The sequence below is a fragment of the Saccoglossus kowalevskii genome, chromosome 6, assembly GCF_978046115.1.
Source record: "Saccoglossus kowalevskii chromosome 6, keSacKowa6.1, whole genome shotgun sequence".
NCBI lineage: Eukaryota > Metazoa > Hemichordata > Enteropneusta > Harrimaniidae > Saccoglossus > Saccoglossus kowalevskii.
Window position 1 is genome coordinate 21,106,307 of NC_140646.1, and position 19,463 is coordinate 21,125,769.

General features: G+C 40.7%; 15 non-coding genes across 15 annotated transcripts; all 15 read right to left on the reverse strand.

Moving 5' to 3' along the window:
• Positions 1-287: 287 nt before the first annotated feature.
• TRNAH-GUG (transfer RNA histidin (anticodon GUG)) lies at positions 288-359 on the reverse strand. The gene has a single exon. It is a non-coding gene; the product is annotated as a tRNA-His (tRNA).
• A 931-nt stretch (positions 360-1,290) lies between these two features.
• TRNAH-GUG (transfer RNA histidin (anticodon GUG)) lies at positions 1,291-1,362 on the reverse strand. The gene has a single exon. It is a non-coding gene; the product is annotated as a tRNA-His (tRNA).
• Positions 1,363-1,813: 451 nt separating this feature from the next.
• On the reverse strand, positions 1,814-1,885 carry TRNAH-GUG (transfer RNA histidin (anticodon GUG)). The gene has a single exon. It is a non-coding gene; the product is annotated as a tRNA-His (tRNA).
• Positions 1,886-3,159: 1,274 nt separating this feature from the next.
• Positions 3,160-3,231, reverse strand: TRNAH-GUG (transfer RNA histidin (anticodon GUG)). The gene has a single exon. It is a non-coding gene; the product is annotated as a tRNA-His (tRNA).
• Positions 3,232-3,906: 675 nt separating this feature from the next.
• TRNAH-GUG (transfer RNA histidin (anticodon GUG)) lies at positions 3,907-3,978 on the reverse strand. Its single transcript has one exon. It is a non-coding gene; the product is annotated as a tRNA-His (tRNA).
• Positions 3,979-4,909: 931 nt separating this feature from the next.
• Positions 4,910-4,981, reverse strand: TRNAH-GUG (transfer RNA histidin (anticodon GUG)). Its single transcript has one exon. It is a non-coding gene; the product is annotated as a tRNA-His (tRNA).
• Positions 4,982-5,431: 450 nt separating this feature from the next.
• TRNAH-GUG (transfer RNA histidin (anticodon GUG)) lies at positions 5,432-5,503 on the reverse strand. The gene has a single exon. It is a non-coding gene; the product is annotated as a tRNA-His (tRNA).
• Positions 5,504-6,777: 1,274 nt separating this feature from the next.
• Positions 6,778-6,849, reverse strand: TRNAH-GUG (transfer RNA histidin (anticodon GUG)). The gene has a single exon. It is a non-coding gene; the product is annotated as a tRNA-His (tRNA).
• A 1,949-nt stretch (positions 6,850-8,798) lies between these two features.
• Positions 8,799-8,870, reverse strand: TRNAH-GUG (transfer RNA histidin (anticodon GUG)). Its single transcript has one exon. It is a non-coding gene; the product is annotated as a tRNA-His (tRNA).
• A 2,025-nt stretch (positions 8,871-10,895) lies between these two features.
• On the reverse strand, positions 10,896-10,967 carry TRNAH-GUG (transfer RNA histidin (anticodon GUG)). The gene has a single exon. It is a non-coding gene; the product is annotated as a tRNA-His (tRNA).
• Positions 10,968-11,120: 153 nt separating this feature from the next.
• Positions 11,121-11,192, reverse strand: TRNAH-GUG (transfer RNA histidin (anticodon GUG)). The gene has a single exon. It is a non-coding gene; the product is annotated as a tRNA-His (tRNA).
• Positions 11,193-11,642: 450 nt separating this feature from the next.
• Positions 11,643-11,714, reverse strand: TRNAH-GUG (transfer RNA histidin (anticodon GUG)). Its single transcript has one exon. It is a non-coding gene; the product is annotated as a tRNA-His (tRNA).
• A 1,514-nt stretch (positions 11,715-13,228) lies between these two features.
• TRNAH-GUG (transfer RNA histidin (anticodon GUG)) lies at positions 13,229-13,300 on the reverse strand. The gene has a single exon. It is a non-coding gene; the product is annotated as a tRNA-His (tRNA).
• Positions 13,301-13,979: 679 nt separating this feature from the next.
• Positions 13,980-14,051, reverse strand: TRNAH-GUG (transfer RNA histidin (anticodon GUG)). The gene has a single exon. It is a non-coding gene; the product is annotated as a tRNA-His (tRNA).
• Positions 14,052-16,720: 2,669 nt separating this feature from the next.
• On the reverse strand, positions 16,721-16,792 carry TRNAH-GUG (transfer RNA histidin (anticodon GUG)). Its single transcript has one exon. It is a non-coding gene; the product is annotated as a tRNA-His (tRNA).
• Positions 16,793-19,463: the final 2,671 nt, after the last annotated feature.

Sequence of the window (19,463 nt, forward strand, 5' to 3'; positions counted from 1 at the left end):
ACAACAAAAAAACATATCGCACAATCTGCCGAGACCAGGATTCGAACATGGGTTATTGCGGCCACAACGCAATGTGCTAACCACTTGACGATCACGGCTAGCCAGTCATGTTCGTACTACGTGTTACTCAAGAAGCAACCAATAAGTATAGTGCATTGATCTTGCATTTATTCTACAGTTTTTGATGACTGCATGATTATGTTTGCTAACCTGTTACCCTGGAATAGAATTGAATGTAGAATCCCAAAATACGACGCAAAACAACAAAAACTACATATAGCACAATCTGCCGAGACCAGGATTCGAACCTGGGTTATTGCGGCCACAACGCAATGTCCTAACCACTAGACGATCACGGCTAGCCAGTCATGTTCGGATTACGTGTTACTCAGTAAGCGACGAATAATTATAGTGCATTGATCTTGCATTTAATCCACAGTTGAAGATGACTGCGTGATTATGTTTACTAACCTGTTACCCTGGAATAGAATTGAATGTAGAATTCCAAAATACGACTCAAAACAATAAAAAAACATATCGCACAATCTGCCGAGACCAGCATTCGAATCTGGGTTATTGCGGCCACAACGCAATGTCCTAACCACTAGACGATCACGGCTAGCCAGTCATGTTCGGATTACGTGCTACTCAGTAAGCGACGAATAAGTATAGTGCAATGATCTTGCATTTAATCCACAGTTTATGATGACTGCGTGATTATGTTTGCCAACCTGTTACCCTGGAATTAAAATTGAATGTAGAATTCCAAAATACGACGCAAAACAACAAAAACTACATATAGCACAATCTGCCGAGACCAGGATTCGAACCTAGGTTATTGCGGCCACAAAGCAATGTCCTAACCACTAGACGATCACGGCTAGTCAGACATGTTCGAATTTCCAAGAATCATGTAAACGAAAATCAAGTATAGTGCATTGATTTTGTTTGCGAACCTGTTACCTGGAATAGAATTGAATGTAGAATCCCAAAATACGACTTAAAACAACGACATGTCTCACAATCTGTCGAGACGAGGATTCGAACCTGGGTTATTGTGGCCATAACGAAATGTCCTAACCACTAGACGATCACGGCTAACTAGAGTCATGTTCGGATTACGTGCTACTCAATAAGCGACGAATAAGTATAGTGCAATGATCTTGCATTTAATCTACAGTTTATGATGACTGCGTGATTATGTTTGCCAACCTGTTACCCTGGAATTAAAATTGAATGTAGAATTCCAAAATACGACGCAAAACAACAAAAACTACATATAGCACAATCTGCCGAGACCAGGATTCGAACCTGGGTTATTGCGGCCACAACGCAATGTCCTAACCACTAGACGATCACGGCTAGCCAGTCATGTTCGTATTACGTGTTACTCAGGAAGCAACGAATAAGTATAGTGCATTGATCTTGCATTTAATTCACAGTTTATGATGACTGCATGATTATGTTTGCTAACCTGTTACCCTGGAATTAAAATTGAATGAAGAATTCCCAAATACGACGCAAAACAACAAAAACTACACATCGCACAATCTGCCGAGACCAGGATTCGAACCTGGGTTATTGCGGCCACAACGCAATGTGCTAACCACTAGACGATCACGGCTAGCCAGTCATGTTCGTATTACGTGTTACTCAGGAAGCAACGAATAAGTATAGTGCATTGATCTTGCATTTAATCTGCAGTTTATGATGACTGCGTGAATATGTTTGCTAACCTGTCACTCTGAAATGGAATACGAATGTAGAATTCCAAAATACGACTCAAAACAATAAAAAAACATATAGCACAATCTGCCGAGACCAGGATTCGAACCTGGGATATTGCGGCCACAACGCAATGTCCTAACCACTAGACGATCACGGCTAGCCAGTCATGTTCGGATTACGTGCTACTCAGTAAACAACGAAACAATGTCCTAACCACTAGACGATCACGGCTAGTCAGACATGTTCGAATTTCCAAGAATCATGTAAACGAAAAGTAAGTATAGTGCATTGATTTTGTTTGCGAACCTGTTACCTGGAATAGAATTGAATGTAGAATCCCAAAATACGACTTAAAACAACAAAACAACGACATATCGCACAATCTGCCGAGACCAGGATTCGAACCTGGGTTATTGTGGCCATAACGAAATGTCCTAACCACTAGACGATCACGGCTAACTAGAGTCATGTTCGGATTACGTGCTACTCAGTAAGCGACGAATAAGTATAGTGCAATGATCTTGCATTTAATCTACAGTTTATGATGACTGCGTGATTATGTTTGCCAACCTGTTACCCTGGAATTAAAATTGAATGTAGAATTCCAAAATACGACGCAAAACAACAAAAAAACATATCGCACAATCTGCCGACACCAGGATTCGAACCTGGGTTATTGCGGCCACAACGCAATGTGCTAACCACTTGACGATCACGGCTAGCCAGTCATGTTCGTACTACGTGTTACTCAAGAAGCAACCAATAAGTATAGTGCATTGATCTTGCATTTATTCTACAGTTTTTGATGACTGCATGATTATGTTTGCTAACCTGTTACCCTGGAATAGAATTGAATGTAGAATCCCAAAATACGACGCAAAACAACAAAAACTACATATAGCACAATCTGCCGAGACCAGGATTCGAACCTGGGTTATTGCGGCCACAACGCAATGTCCTAACCACTAGACGATCACGTCTAGCCAGTCATGTTCGGATTACGTGTTACTCAGTAAGCGACGAATAATTATAGTGCATTGATCTTGCATTTAATCCACAGTTGAAGATGACTGCGTTATTATGTTTACTAACCTGTTACCCTGGAATAGAATTGAATGTAGAATTCCAAAATACGACTCAAAACAATAAAAAAAACATATCGCACAATCTGCCGAGACCAGCATTCGAATCTGGGTTATTGCGGCCACAACGCAATGTCCTAACCACTAGACGATCACGGCTAGCCAGTCATGTTCGGATTACGTGCTACTCAGTAAGCGACGAATAAGTATAGTGCAATGATCTTGCATTTAATCCACAGTTTATGATGACTGCGTGATTATGTTTGCCAACCTGTTACCCTGGAATTAAAATTGAATGTAGAATTCCAAAATACGACGCAAAACAACAAAAACTACATATAGCACAATCTGCCGAGACCAGGATTCGAACCTAGGTTATTGCGGCCACAACGCAATGTCCTAACCACTAGACGATCACGGCTAGTCAGACATGTTCGAATTTCCAAGAATCATGTAAACGAATATCAAGTATAGTGCATTGATTTTGTTTGCGAACCTGTTACCTGGAATAGCATTGAATGTAGAATCCCAAAATACGACTTAAAACAACAAAACAACGACATATCGCACAATCTGCCGAGACCAGGATTCGAACCTGGGTTATTGCGGCCACAACGCAATGTGCTAACCACTTGACGATCACGGCTAGCCAGTCATGTTCGTACTACGTGTTACTCAAGAAGCAACCAATAAGTATAGTGCATTGATCTTGCATTTATTCTACAGTTTTTGATGACTGCATGATTATGTTTGCTAACCTGTTACCCTGGAATAGAATTGAATGTAGAATCCCAAAATACGACGCAAAACAACAAAAACTACATATAGCACAATCTGCCGAGACCAGGATTCGAACCTGGGTTATTGCGGCCACAACGCAATGTCCTAACCACTAGACGATCACGTCTAGCCAGTCATGTTCGGATTACGTGTTACTCAAGAAGCAACCAATAAGTATAGTGCATTGATCTTGCATTTATTCTACAGTTTTTGATGACTGCATGATTATGTTTGCTAACCTGTTACCCTGGAATAGAATTGAATGTAGAATCCCAAAATACGACGCAAAACAACAAAAACTACATATAGCACAATCTGCCGAGACCAGGATTCGAACCTGGGTTATTGCGGCCACAACGCAATGTCCTAACCACTAGACGATCACGGCTAGCCAGTCATGTTCGGATTACGTGTTACTCAGTAAGCGACGAATAATTATAGTGCATTGATCTTGCATTTAATCCACAGTTGAAGATGACTGCGTGATTATGTTTACTAACCTGTTACCCTGGAATAGAATTGAATGTAGAATTCCAAAATACGACTCAAAACAATAAAAAAACATATCGCACAATCTGCCGAGACCAGCATTCGAATCTGGGTTATTGCGGCCACAACGCAATGTCCTAACCACTAGACGATCACGGCTAGCCAGTCATGTTCGGATTACGTGCTACTCAGTAAGCGACGAATAAGTATAGTGCAATGATCTTGCATTTAATCCACAGTTTATGATGACTGCGTGATTATGTTTGCCAACCTGTTACCCTGGAATTAAAATTGAATGTAGAATTCCAAAATACGACGCAAAACAACAAAAACTACATATAGCACAATCTGCCGAGACCAGGATTCGAACCTAGGTTATTGCGGCCACAAAGCAATGTCCTAACCACTAGACGATCACGGCTAGTCAGACATGTTCGAATTTCCAAGAATCATGTAAACGAAAATCAAGTATAGTGCATTGATTTTGTTTGCGAACCTGTTACCTGGAATAGAATTGAATGTAGAATCCCAAAATACGACTTAAAACAACGACATGTCTCACAATCTGTCGAGACGAGGATTCGAACCTGGGTTATTGTGGCCATAACGAAATGTCCTAACCACTAGACGATCACGGCTAACTAGAGTCATGTTCGGATTACGTGCTACTCAATAAGCGACGAATAAGTATAGTGCAATGATCTTGCATTTAATCTACAGTTTATGATGACTGCGTGATTATGTTTGCCAACCTGTTACCCTGGAATTAAAATTGAATGTAGAATTCCAAAATACGACGCAAAACAACAAAAACTACATATAGCACAATCTGCCGAGACCAGGATTCGAACCTGGGTTATTGCGGCCACAACGCAATGTCCTAACCACTAGACGATCACGGCTAGCCAGTCATGTTCGTATTACGTGTTACTCAGGAAGCAACGAATAAGTATAGTGCATTGATCTTGCATTTAATTCACAGTTTATGATGACTGCATGATTATGTTTGCTAACCTGTTACCCTGGAATTAAAATTGAATGAAGAATTCCCAAATACGACGCAAAACAACAAAAACTACACATCGCACAATCTGCCGAGACCAGGATTCGAACCTGGGTTATTGCGGCCACAACGCAATGTGCTAACCACTAGACGATCACGGCTAGCCAGTCATGTTCGTATTACGTGTTACTCAGGAAGCAACGAATAAGTATAGTGCATTGATCTTGCATTTAATCTGCAGTTTATGATGACTGCGTGAATATGTTTGCTAACCTGTCACTCTGAAATGGAATTGAATGTAGAATTCCAAAATACGACTCAAAACAATAAAAAAACATATAGCACAATCTGCCGAGACCAGGATTCGAACCTGGGATATTGCGGCCACAACGCAATGTCCTAACCACTAGACGATCACGGCTAGCCAGTCATGTTCGGATTACGTGCTACTCAGTAAACAACGAAACAATGTCCTAACCACTAGACGATCACGGCTAGTCAGACATGTTCGAATTTCCAAGAATCATGTAAACGAAAAGTAAGTATAGTGCATTGATTTTGTTTGCGAACCTGTTACCTGGAATAGAATTGAATGTAGAATCCCAAAATACGACTTAAAACAACAAAACAACGACATATCGCACAATCTGCCGAGACCAGGATTCGAACCTGGGTTATTGTAGCCATAACGAAATGTCCTAACCACTAGACGATCACGGCTAACTAGAGTCATGTTCGGATTACGTGCTACTCAGTAAGCGACGAATAAGTATAGTGCAATGATCTTGCATTTAATCTACAGTTTATGATGACTGCGTGATTATGTTTGCCAACCTGTTACCCTGGAATTAAAATTGAATGTAGAATTCCAAAATACGACGCAAAACAACAAAAAAACATATCGCACAATCTGCCGACACCAGGATTCGAACCTGGGTTATTGCGGCCACAACGCAATGTGCTAACCACTTGACGATCACGGCTAGCCAGTCATGTTCGTACTACGTGTTACTCAAGAAGCAACCAATAAGTATAGTGCATTGATCTTGCATTTATTCTACAGTTTTTGATGACTGCATGATTATGTTTGCTAACCTGTTACCCTGGAATAGAATTGAATGTAGAATCCCAAAATACGACGCAAAACAACAAAAACTACATATAGCACAATCTGCCGAGACCAGGATTCGAACCTGGGTTATTGCGGCCACAACGCAATGTCCTAACCACTAGACGATCACGTCTAGCCAGTCATGTTCGGATTACGTGTTACTCAGTAAGCGACGAATAATTATAGTGCATTGATCTTGCATTTAATCCACAGTTGAAGATGACTGCGTTATTATGTTTACTAACCTGTTACCCTGGAATAGAATTGAATGTAGAATTCCAAAATACGACTCAAAACAATAAAAAAAACATATCGCACAATCTGCCGAGACCAGCATTCGAATCTGGGTTATTGCGGCCACAACGCAATGTCCTAACCACTAGACGATCACGGCTAGCCAGTCATGTTCGGATTACGTGCTACTCAGTAAGCGACGAATAAGTATAGTGCAATGATCTTGCATTTAATCCACAGTTTATGATGACTGCGTGATTATGTTTGCCAACCTGTTACCCTGGAATTAAAATTGAATGTAGAATTCCAAAATACGACGCAAAACAACAAAAACTACATATAGCACAATCTGCCGAGACCAGGATTCGAACCTAGGTTATTGCGGCCACAACGCAATGTCCTAACCACTAGACGATCACGGCTAGTCAGACATGTTCGAATTTCCAAGAATCATGTAAACGAATATCAAGTATAGTGCATTGATTTTGTTTGCGAACCTGTTACCTGGAATAGCATTGAATGTAGAATCCCAAAATACGACTTAAAACAACAAAACAACGACATATCGCACAATCTGCCGAGACCAGGATTCGAACCTGGGTTATTGCGGCCACAACGCAATGTGCTAACCACTTGACGATCACGGCTAGCCAGTCATGTTCGTACTACGTGTTACTCAATAAGCAACCAATAAGTATAGTGCATTGATCTTGCATTTATTCTACAGTTTTTGATGACTGCATGATTATGTTTGCTAACCTGTTACCCTGGAATAGAATTGAATGTAGAATCCCAAAATACGACGCAAAACAACAAAAACTACATATAGCACAATCTGCCGAGACCAGGATTCGAACCTGGGTTATTGCGGCCACAACGCAATGTCCTAACCACTAGACGATCACGTCTAGCCAGTCATGTTCGGATTACGTGTTACTCAAGAAGCAACCAATAAGTATAGTGCATTGATCTTGCATTTATTCTACAGTTTTTGATGACTGCATGATTATGTTTGCTAACCTGTTACCCTGGAATAGAATTGAATGTAGAATCCCAAAATACGACGCAAAACAACAAAAACTACATATAGCACAATCTGCCGAGACCAGGATTCGAACCTGGGTTATTGCGGCCACAACGCAATGTCCTAACCACTAGACGATCACGTCTAGCCAGTCATGTTCGGATTACGTGTTACTCAGTAAGCGACGAATAATTATAGTGCATTGATCTTGCATTTAATCCACAGTTGAAGATGACTGCGTTATTATGTTTACTAACCTGTTACCCTGGAATAGAATTGAATGTAGAATTCCAAAATACGACTCAAAACAATAAAAAAAACATATCGCACAATCTGCCGAGACCAGCATTCGAATCTGGGTTATTGCGGCCACAACGCAATGTCCTAACCACTAGACGATCACGGCTAGCCAGTCATGTTCGGATTACGTGCTACTCAGTAAGCGACGAATAAGTATAGTGCAATGATCTTGCATTTAATCCACAGTTTATGATGACTGCGTGATTATGTTTGCCAACCTGTTACCCTGGAATTAAAATTGAATGAAGAATTCCCAAATACGACGCAAAACAACAAAAACGACATATCGCACAATCTGCCTAGACCAGGATTCGAACCTGGGTTATTGCGGCCACAACGCAATGTGCTAACCACTTGACGATCACGGCTAGCCAGTCATGTTCGTACTACGTGTTACTCAGGAAGCAACGAATAAGTATAGTGCATTGATCTTGCATTTAATCTACAGTTTATGATGACTGCGTGATTATGTTTGCCAACCTGTTACCCTGGAATTAAAATTGAATGTAGAATTCCAAAATACGACGCAAAACAACAAAAACTACATATAGCACAATCTGCCGAGACCGGGATTCGAACCTAGGTTATTGCGGCCACAACGCAATGTCCTAACCACTAGACGATCACGGCTAGTCAGACATGTTCGAATTTCCAAGAATCATGTAAACGAATATCAAGTATAGTGCATTGATTTTGTTTGCGAACCTGTTACCTGGAATAGAATTGAATGTAGAATCCCAAAATACGACTTAAAACAACAAAACAACGACATATCGCACAATCTGCCGAGACCAGGATTCGAACCTGGGTTATTGTGGCCATAACGAAATGTCCTAACCACTAGACGATCACGGCTAACTAGAGTCATGTTCGGATTACGTGCTACTCAGTAAGCGACGAATAAGTATAGTGCAATGATCTTGCATTTAATCTACAGTTTATGATGACTGCGTGATTATGTTTGCCAACCTGTTACCCTGGAATTAAAATTGAATGTAGAATTCCAAAATACGACGCAAAACAACAAAAACTACATATAGCACAATCTGCCGAGACCAGGATTCGAACCTGGGTTATTGCGGCCACAACGCAATGTCCTAACCACTAGACGATCACGGCTTGCCAGTCATGTTCGTATTACGTGTTACTCAGGAAGCAACGAATAAGTATAGTGCATTGATCTTGCATTTAATCCACAGTTCATGATGACTGCATGATTATGTTTGCTAACCTGTTACCCTGGAATTAAAATTGAATGAAGAATTCCCAAATACGACGCAAAACAACAAAGACGACATACCGCACAATCTGCCTAGACCAGGATTCGAACCTGGGTTATTGCGGCCACAACGCAATGTGCTAACCACTAGACGATCACGGCTAGCCAGTCATGTTCGTATTACGTGTTACTCAGGAAGCAACGAATAAGTATAGTGCATTGATCTTGCATTTAATCTGCAGTTTATGATGACTGCGTGAATATGTTTGCTAACCTGTCACTCTGAAATGGAATTGAATGTAGAATTCCAAAATACGACTCAAAACAATAAAAAAACATATAGCACAATCTGCCGAGACCTGGATTCGAACCTGGGTTATTGCGGCCACAACGCAATGTCCTAACCACTAGACGATCACGGCTAGCCAGTCATGTTCGGATTACGTGCTACTCAGTAAACAACGAAACAATGTCCTAACCACTAGACGATCACGGCTAGTCAGACATGTTCGAATTTCCAAGAATCATGTAAACGAAAAGCAAGTATAGTGCATTGATTTTGTTTGCGAACCTGTTACCTGGAATAGAATTGAATGTAGAATCCCCAAAATACGACTTAAAACAACAAAACAACGACATATCGCACAATCTGCCGAGACCAGGATTCGAACCTGGGTTATTGTGGCCACGTGCACAACGCAATGTCCTAACCACTAGACGATCACGGCTAGTCAGACATGTTCGAATTTCCAAGAATCATGTAAACGTAAAGCAAGTATAGTGCATTGATTTTGTTTGCGAACCTGTTTCCTGGAATAGAATTGAATGTAGAATCCCAAAATACGACTTAAAACAACAAAACAACGACATATCGCACAATCTGCCGAGACCAGGATTCGAACCTGGGTTATTGCGGCCACAACGCAATGTGCTAACCACTTGACGATCACGGTTAGCCAGTCATGTTCGTACTACGTGTTACTCAAGAAGCAACCAATAAGTATAGTGCATTGATCTTGCATTTATTCTACAGTTTTTGATGACTGCATGATTATGTTTGCTAACCTGTTACCCTGGAATAGAATTGAATGTAGAATCCCAAAATACGACGCAAAACAACAAAAACTACATATAGCACAATCTGCCGAGACCAGGATTCGAACCTGGGTTATTGCGGCCACAACGCAATGTCCTAACCACTAGACGATCACGTCTAGCCAGTCATGTTCGGATTACGTGTTACTCAAGAAGCAACCAATAAGTATAGTGCATTGATCTTGCATTTATTCTACAGTTTTTGATGACTGCATGATTATGTTTGCTAACCTGTTACCCTGGAATAGAATTGAATGTAGAATCCCAAAATACGACGCAAAACAACAAAAACTACATATAGCACAATCTGCCGAGACCAGGATTCGAACCTGGGTTATTGCGGCCACAACGCAATGTCCTAACCACTAGACGATCACGTCTAGCCAGTCATGTTCGGATTACGTGTTACTCAGTAAGCGACGAATAATTATAGTGCATTGATCTTGCATTTAATCCACAGTTGAAGATGACTGCGTTATTATGTTTACTAACCTGTTACCCTGGAATAGAATTGAATGTAGAATTCCAAAATACGACTCAAAACAATAAAAAAAACATATCGCACAATCTGCCGAGACCAGCATTCGAATCTGGGTTATTGCGGCCACAACGCAATGTCCTAACCACTAGACGATCACGTCTAGCCAGTCATGTTCGGATTACGTGTTACTCAGTAAGCGACGAATAATTATAGTGCATTGATCTTGCATTTAATCCACAGTTGAAGATGACTGCGTTATTATGTTTACTAACCTGTTACCCTGGAATAGAATTGAATGTAGAATTCCAAAATACGACTCAAAACAATAAAAAAAACATATAGCACAATCTGCCGAGACCAGGATTCGAACCTAGGTTATTGCGGCCACAACGCAATGTCCTAACCACTAGACGATCACGGCTAGTCAGACATGTTCGAATTTCCAAGAATCATGTAAACGAATATCAAGTATAGTGCATTGATTTTGTTTGCGAACCTGTTACCTGGAATAGAATTGAATGTAGAATCCCAAAATACGACTTAAAACAACAAAACAACGACATATCGCACAATCTGCCGAGACCAGGATTCGAACCTGGGTTATTGCGGCCACAACGCAATGTCCTAACCACTAGACGATCACGGCTAGCCAGTCATGTTCGTATTACGTGTTACTCAGGAAGCAACGAATAAGTATAGTGCATTGATCTTGCATTTAATCCACAGTTCATGATGACTGCATGATTATGTTTGCTAACCTGTTACCCTGGAATTAAAATTGAATGAAGAATTCCCAAATACGACGCAAAACAACAAAGACGACATACCGCACAATCTGCCTAGACCAGGATTCGAACCTGGGTTATTGCGGCCACAACGCAATGTGCTAACCACTAGACGATCACGGCTAGCCAGTCATGTTCGTATTACGTGTTACTCAGGAAGCAACGAATAAGTATAGTGCATTGATCTTGCATTTAATCTGCAGTTTATGATGACTGCGTGAATATGTTTGCTAACCTGTCACTCTGAAATGGAATTGAATGTAGAATTCCAAAATACGACTCAAAACAATAAAAAAACATATAGCACAATCTGCCGAGACCAGGATTCGAACCTGGGTTATTGCGGCCACAACGCAATGTCCTAACCACTAGACGATCACGGCTAGCCAGTCATGTTCGGATTACGTGCTACTCAGTAAACAACGAAACAATGTCCTAACCACTAGACGATCACGGCTAGTCAGACATGTTCGAATTTCCAAGAATCATGTAAACGAAAAGCAAGTATAGTGCATTGATTTTGTTTGCGAACCTGTTACCTGGAATAGAATTGAATGTAGAATCCCCAAAATACGACTTAAAACAACAAAACAACGACATATCGCACAATCTGCCGAGACCAGGATTCGAACCTGGGTTATTGTGGCCACGTGCACAACGCAATGTCCTAACCACTAGACGATCACGGCTAGTCAGACATGTTCGAATTTCCAAGAATCATGTAAACGTAAAGCAAGTATAGTGCATTGATTTTGTTTGCGAACCTGTTTCCTGGAATAGAATTGAATGTAGAATCCCAAAATACGACTTAAAACAACAAAACAACGACATATCGCACAATCTGCCGAGACCAGGATTCGAACATGGGTTATTGTGGCCATAACGAAATGTCCTAACCACTAGACGATCACGGCTAACTAGAGTCATGTTCGGATTACGTGCTACTCAGTAAGCGACGAATAAGTATAGTGCAATGATCTTGCATTTAATCTACAGTTTATGATGACTGCGTGATTATGTTTGCCAACCTGTTACCCTGGAATTAAAATTGAATGTAGAATTCCAAATTACGACGCAAAACAACAAAAACTACATATCGCACAATCTGCCGAGACCAGGATTCGAACCTGGGTTATTGTGGCCATAACGAAATGTCCTAACCACTAGACGATCACGGCTAACTAGAGTCATGTTCGGATTACGTGCTACTCAGTAAGCGACGAATAAGTATAGTGCAATGATCTTGCATTTATTCTACAGTTTTTGATGACTGCGTGATTATGTTTGCCAACCTGTTACCCTGGAATTAAAATTGAATGAAGAATTCCAAAATACGACGCAAAACAACAAATAGGACATATCGCACAATCTGCCCGGCCTAGACCAGGATTCGAACCTGGGTTATTGCGGCCATAACGCAATGTGCTAACCACTAGACGATCACGGCTAGCCAGTCATGTTCGTATTACGTGTTACTCAGGAAGCAACGAATAAGTATAGTGCATTGATCTTGCATTTAATCCACAGTTCATGATGACTGCATGATTATGTTTGCTAACCTGTTACCCTGGAATTAAAATTGAATGAAGAATTCCCAAATACGACGCAAAACAACAAAAACGACATATCGCACAATCTGCCTAGACCAGGATTCGAACCTGGGTTATTGCGGCCACAACGCAATGTGCTAACCACTAGACGATCACGGCTAGCCAGTCATGTTCGTATTACGTGTTACTCAGGAAGCAACGAATAAGTATAGTGCATTAATCTTGCATTTAATCTGCAGTTTATGATGACTGCGTGAATATGTTTGCTAACCTGTCACTCTGAAATGGAATTGAATGTAGAATTCCAAAATACGACTCAAAACAATAAAAAAACATATAGCACAATCTGCCAAGACCAGGATTCGAACCTGGGTTATTGCGGCCACAACGCAATGTCCTAACCACTAGACGATCACGGCTAGCCAGTCATGTTCGGATTACGTGCTACTCAGTAAGCGACGAATAAGTATAGTGCAATGATCTTGCATTTAATCTACAGTTTATGATGACTGCGTGATTATGTTTGCCAACCTGTTACCCTGGAATTAAAATTGAATGTAGAATTCCAAAATAGGACGCAAAACAACAAAAACTACAAATAGCACAATCTGCCGAGACCTGGATTCGAACCTAGGTTATTGCGGCCACAACGCAATGTCCTAACCACTAGACGATCACGGCTAGTCAGACATGTTCGAATTTCCAAGAATCATGTAAAGGAAAAGCAAGTATAGTGCATTGATTTTGTTTGCGAACCTGTTTCCTGGAATAGAATTGAATGTAGAATCCCAAAATACGACTTAAAACAACAAAACAACGACATATCGCACAATCTGCCGAGACCAGGATTCGAACCTGGGTTATTGTGGCCATAACGAAATGTCCTAACCACTAGACGATCACGGCTAACTAGAGTCATGTTCGGATTACGTGCTACTCAGTAAGCGACAAATAAGTATAGTGCATTGATCTTGCATTTATTCTACAGTTTTTGATGACTGCATGATTATGTTTGCTAACCCGTTACCCTGGAATTAAAATTGAATGTAGAATTCCAAAATACGACGCAAAACAACAAAAACTACATATAGCACAATCTGCCGAGACCAGGATTCGAACCTGGGTTATTGCGGCCACAACGCAATGTCCTAACCACTAGACGATCACGGCTTGCCAGTCATGTTCTTATTACGTGTTACTCAGGAAGCAACGAATAAGTATCGTGCATTGATCTTGCATTTAATCCACAGTTCATGATGACTGCGTGATTATGTTTGCTAACCTGTTACCCTGGAATTAAAATTGAATGAAGAATTCCAAAATACGACGCAAAACAACAATTTAAAAACGACATATCGCACAATCTGCCTAGACCAGGATTCGAACATGGGTTATTGCGGCCACAACGCAATGTGCTAACCACTTGACGATCACGGCTAGCCAGTCATGTTCGTACTACGTGTTACTCAGGAAGCAACGAATAAGTATAGTGCATTGATGTTGCATTTAATCCACAGTTCATGATGACTGCATGATTATGTTTGCTAACCTGTTACCCTGGAATTAAAATTGAATGAAGAATTCCCAAATACGACGCAAAACAACAAAAACGACATATCGCACAATCTGCCTAGACCAGGATTCGAACCTGGGTTATTGCGGCCACAACGCAATGTGCTAACCACTTGACGATCACGGCTAGCCAGTCATGTTCGTACTACGTGTTACTCAGGAAGCAACGAATAAGTATAGTGCATTGATCTTGCATTTAATCTACAGTTTATGATGACTGCGTGATTATGTTTGCCAACCTGTTACCCTGGAATTAAAATTGAATGTAGAATTCCAAAATACGACGCAAAACAACAAAAACTACATATAGCACAATCTGCCGAGACCGGGATTCGAACCTAGGTTATTGCGGCCACAACGCAATGTCCTAACCACTAGACGATCACGGCTAGTCAGACATGTTCGAATTTCCAAGAATCATGTAAACGAAAAGAAAGTATAGTGCATTGATTTTGTTTGCGAACCTGTTACCTGGAATAGAATTGAATGTAGAATCCCAAAATACGACTTAAAACAAGAAAACAACGACATATCGCACAATCTGCCGAAACCAGGATTCGAACCTGGGTTATTGTGGCCACAACGCAATGTCCTAACCACTAGACGATCACGGCTAGTCAGACATTTTCGAATTTCCAAGAATCATGTAAACGTAAAGCAAGTATAGTGCATTGATTTTGTTTGCGAACCTGTTACCTGGAATAGAATTGAATGTAGAATCCCAAAATACGACTTAAAACAACAAAACAACGACATATCGCACAATCTGCCGAGACAGGATTCGAACCTGGGTTATTGTGGCCATAACGAAATGTCCTAACCACTGGACGATCACGGCTAACTAGAGTCATGTTCGGATTACGTGCTACTCAGTAAGCGACGAATAAGTATAGTGCAATGATCTTGCATTTAATCTACAGTTTATGATGACTGCGTGATTATGTTTGCCAACCTGTTACCCTGGAATTAAAATTGAATGTAGAATTCCAAAATACGACGCAAAACAACAAAAACTACATATAGCACAATCTGCCGAGACCAGGATTCGAACCTGGGTTATTGCGGCCACAACGCAATGTGCTAACCACTTGACGATCACGGCTAGCCAGTCATGTTCGTACTACGTGTTACTCAGGACGCAACGAATAAGTATAGTGCATTGATGTTGCATTTAATCCACAGTTCATGATGACTGCATGATTATGTTTGCTAACCTGTTACCCTGGAATTAAAATTGAATGAAGAATTCCCAAATACGACGCAAAACAACAAAAACGACATATCGCACAATCTGCCTAGACCAGGATTCGAACCTGGGTTATTGCGGCCACAACGCAATGTGCTAACCACTTGACGATCACGGCTAGCCAGTCATGTTCGTACTACGTGTTACTCAGGAAGCAACGAATAAGTATAGTGCATTGATCTTGCATTTAATCTACAGTTTATGATGACTGCGTGATTATGTTTGCCAACCTGTTACCCTGGAATTAAAATTGAATGTAGAATTCCAAAATACGACGCAAAACAACAAAAACTACATATAGCACAATCTGCCGAGACCGGGATTCGAACCTAGGTTATTGCGGCCACAACGCAATGTCCTAACCACTAGACGATCACGGCTAGTCAGACATGTTCGAATTTCCAAGAATCATGTAAACGAAAAGAAAGTATAGTGCATTGATTTTGTTTGCGAACCTGTTACCTGGAATAGAATTGAATGTAGAATCCCAAAATACGACTTAAAACAAGAAAACAACGACATATCGCACAATCTGCCGAAACCAGGATTCGAACCTGGGTTATTGTGGCCACAACGCAATGTCCTAACCACTAGACGATCACGGCTAGTCAGACATTTTCGAATTTCCAAGAATCATGTAAACGTAAAGCAAGTATAGTGCATTGATTTTGTTTGCGAACCTGTTACCTGGAATAGAATTGAATGTAGAATCCCAAAATACGACTTAAAACAACAAAACAACGACATATCGCACAATCTGCCGAGACAGGATTCGAACCTGGGTTATTGTGGCCATAACGAAATGTCCTAACCACTGGACGATCACGGCTAACTAGAGTCATGTTCGGATTACGTGCTACTCAGTAAGCGACGAATAAGTATAGTGCAATGATCTTGCATTTAATCTACAGTTTATGATGACTGCGTGATTATGTTTGCCAACCTGTTACCCTGGAATTAAAATTGAATGTAGAATTCCAAAATACGACGCAAAACAACAAAAACTACATATAGCACAATCTGCCGAGACCAGGATTCGAACCTGGGTTATTGCGGCCACAACGCAATGTCCTAACCACTAGACGATCACGGCTAGCCAGTCATGTTCGTATTACGTGTTACTCGGGAAGCAACGAATGAGTATAGTGCATTGATCTTGCATTTAATCTACAGTTTTTGATGACTGCATGATTATGTTTGCTAACCTGTTACCCTGGAATTAAAATTGAATGAAGAATTCCAAAATACGACGCAAAACAACAAAAACTACATATAGCACAATCTGCCGAGATCAGGATTCGAACCTGGGTTATTGCGGCCACAACGCAATGTCCTAACCACTGGACGATCACGGCTAGCCAGTCATGTTCGGATTACGTGTTACTCAGTAAGCGACGAATAATTATAGTGCATTGATCTTGCATTTAATCCACAGTTTATGATGACTGCGTGATTATGTTTACTAACCTGTTACACTGGAATAGAAATGAATGTAGAATTCCAAAATACGACTCAAAACAATAAAAAGACATTTCGCACAATCTGCCGAGACCAGGATTCGAACCTGGGTTATTGTGGCCATAACAGAATGTCCTAACCACGAGACGATCACGGCTAACTAGAGTCATGTTCGGATTACGTGCTACTCAGTAAGCGACGAATAAGTATAGTGCATTGATCTCGCATTTAATCTACAGTTTATGATGACTGCGTGAATATGTTTGCTAACCTGTCACTCTGAAATGGAATTGAATGTAGAATGCCAAAATACGACACAAAACAGCAAATCAACTACATATCGCACAATCTGCCGAAACCAGGATTCGAACCTGGGTTATTGCGGCCACAACGGAATGTCCTAACCACTAGACGATCACGTATAGAAAGTAATGTTCGGATTGCATGTTACTCAGTAAGCGACGAAAAAGTATAGTGCATTGATCTTGCATTTATTCTACATTTTTTGATGACTGCATGATTATGTTTGCTAACCTGTTACCCTGGAATTAAAATTGAATGAAGAATTCCAAAATATGACACAAAACAACAAAAACTACATATAGCACAATCTGCCGAGACCAGGATTCGAACCTGGGTTATTGCGGCAACAACGCAATGTCCTAACCACTAGACGATCACGGCTAGCCAGTCATGTTCGGATTACATGTTACTCAGTAAGCGACGAATAATTATAGTGCATTGATCTTGCATTTAATCCACAGTTTATGATGACTGCGTGATTATGTTTACTAACCTGTTACCCTGGAATAGAATTGAATGTAGATTTCCAAATTACGACTCAAAACAATAAAAAAACATATCGCACAATCTGCCGAGACCATGATTCGAACCAGGGTTATTGCGGCCACAACGCAATGTCCTAACCACTAGACGATCACGCCTAGCCAGTCATGTTCGGATTACGTGCTACTCAGTAAGCGACGAATAAGTATAGTGCAATGATATTGCATTTAATCTACAGTTTATGATGACTGCGTGATTATGTTTGCCAACCTGTTACCCTGGAATTAAAATTGAATGTAGAATTCCAAAATACGACGCAAAACAACAAAAACTACATATAGCACAATCTGCCGAGACCAGGATTCGAACCTAGGTTATTGCGGCCACAACGCAATGTCCTAACCACTTGACGATCACGGCTAGTCAGACATGTTCGAATTTCCAAGAATCATGTAAACGAAAAGCAAGTATAGTGCATTGATTTTGTTTGCGAACCTATTACCTGGAATAGAATTGAATGTAGAATCCCAAAATACGACTTAAAACAACGACATATTGCACAATCCGCCGAGACCAGGATTCGAACGTGGGTTATTGTGGCCATAACGAAATGTCCTAACCACTAGACGATCACGGCTAACTAGAGTCTAGTTCGTATTACGTGTTACTCGGGAAGCAACGAATGAGTATAGTGCATTGATCTTGCATTTAATCTACAGTTTTTGATGACTGCATGATTATGTTTGCTAACCTGTTACCCTGGAATTAAAATTGAATGAAGAATTCCAAAATACGACGCAAAACAACAAAAACTACATATAGCACAATCTGCCGAGATCAGGATTCGGACCTGGGTTATTGCGGCCACAACGCAATGTCCTAACCACAAGACGATCACGGCTAGCCAGTCATGTTCGGATTACGTGTTACTCAGTAAGCGACGAATAATTATAGTGCATTGATCTTGCATTTAATCCACAGTTTATGATGACTGCGTGATTATGTTTACTAACCTGTTACCCTGGAATAGAATTGAATGTAGAATTCCAAAATACGACTCAAAACAATAAAAAGACATTTCGCACAATCTGCCGAGACCAGGATTCGAACCTGGGTTATTGTGGCCATAACAGAATGTCCTAACCACTAGACGATCACGGATAACTAGAGTGATGTTCGGATTACGTGCTACTCAATAAGCGACGAATAAGTATAGTGCATTGATCTCGCATTTAATCTACAGTTTATGATGACTGCGTGAATATGTTTGCTAACCTGTCACTCTGAAATGAAATTGAATGTAGAATGCCAAAATACGACACAAAACAGCAAATCAACTACATATCGAACAATCTGCCGAAACCAGGATTCGAACCTGGGTTATTGTGGCCACAACGAATGTCCTAACCACTAGACGATCACGTCTGGAAAGTCATGTTCGTATTACGTGTTACTCAAGAAGCAACGAATAAGTATAGTGCATTGATCTTGCATTTATTCTACAGTTTTTGATGACTGCA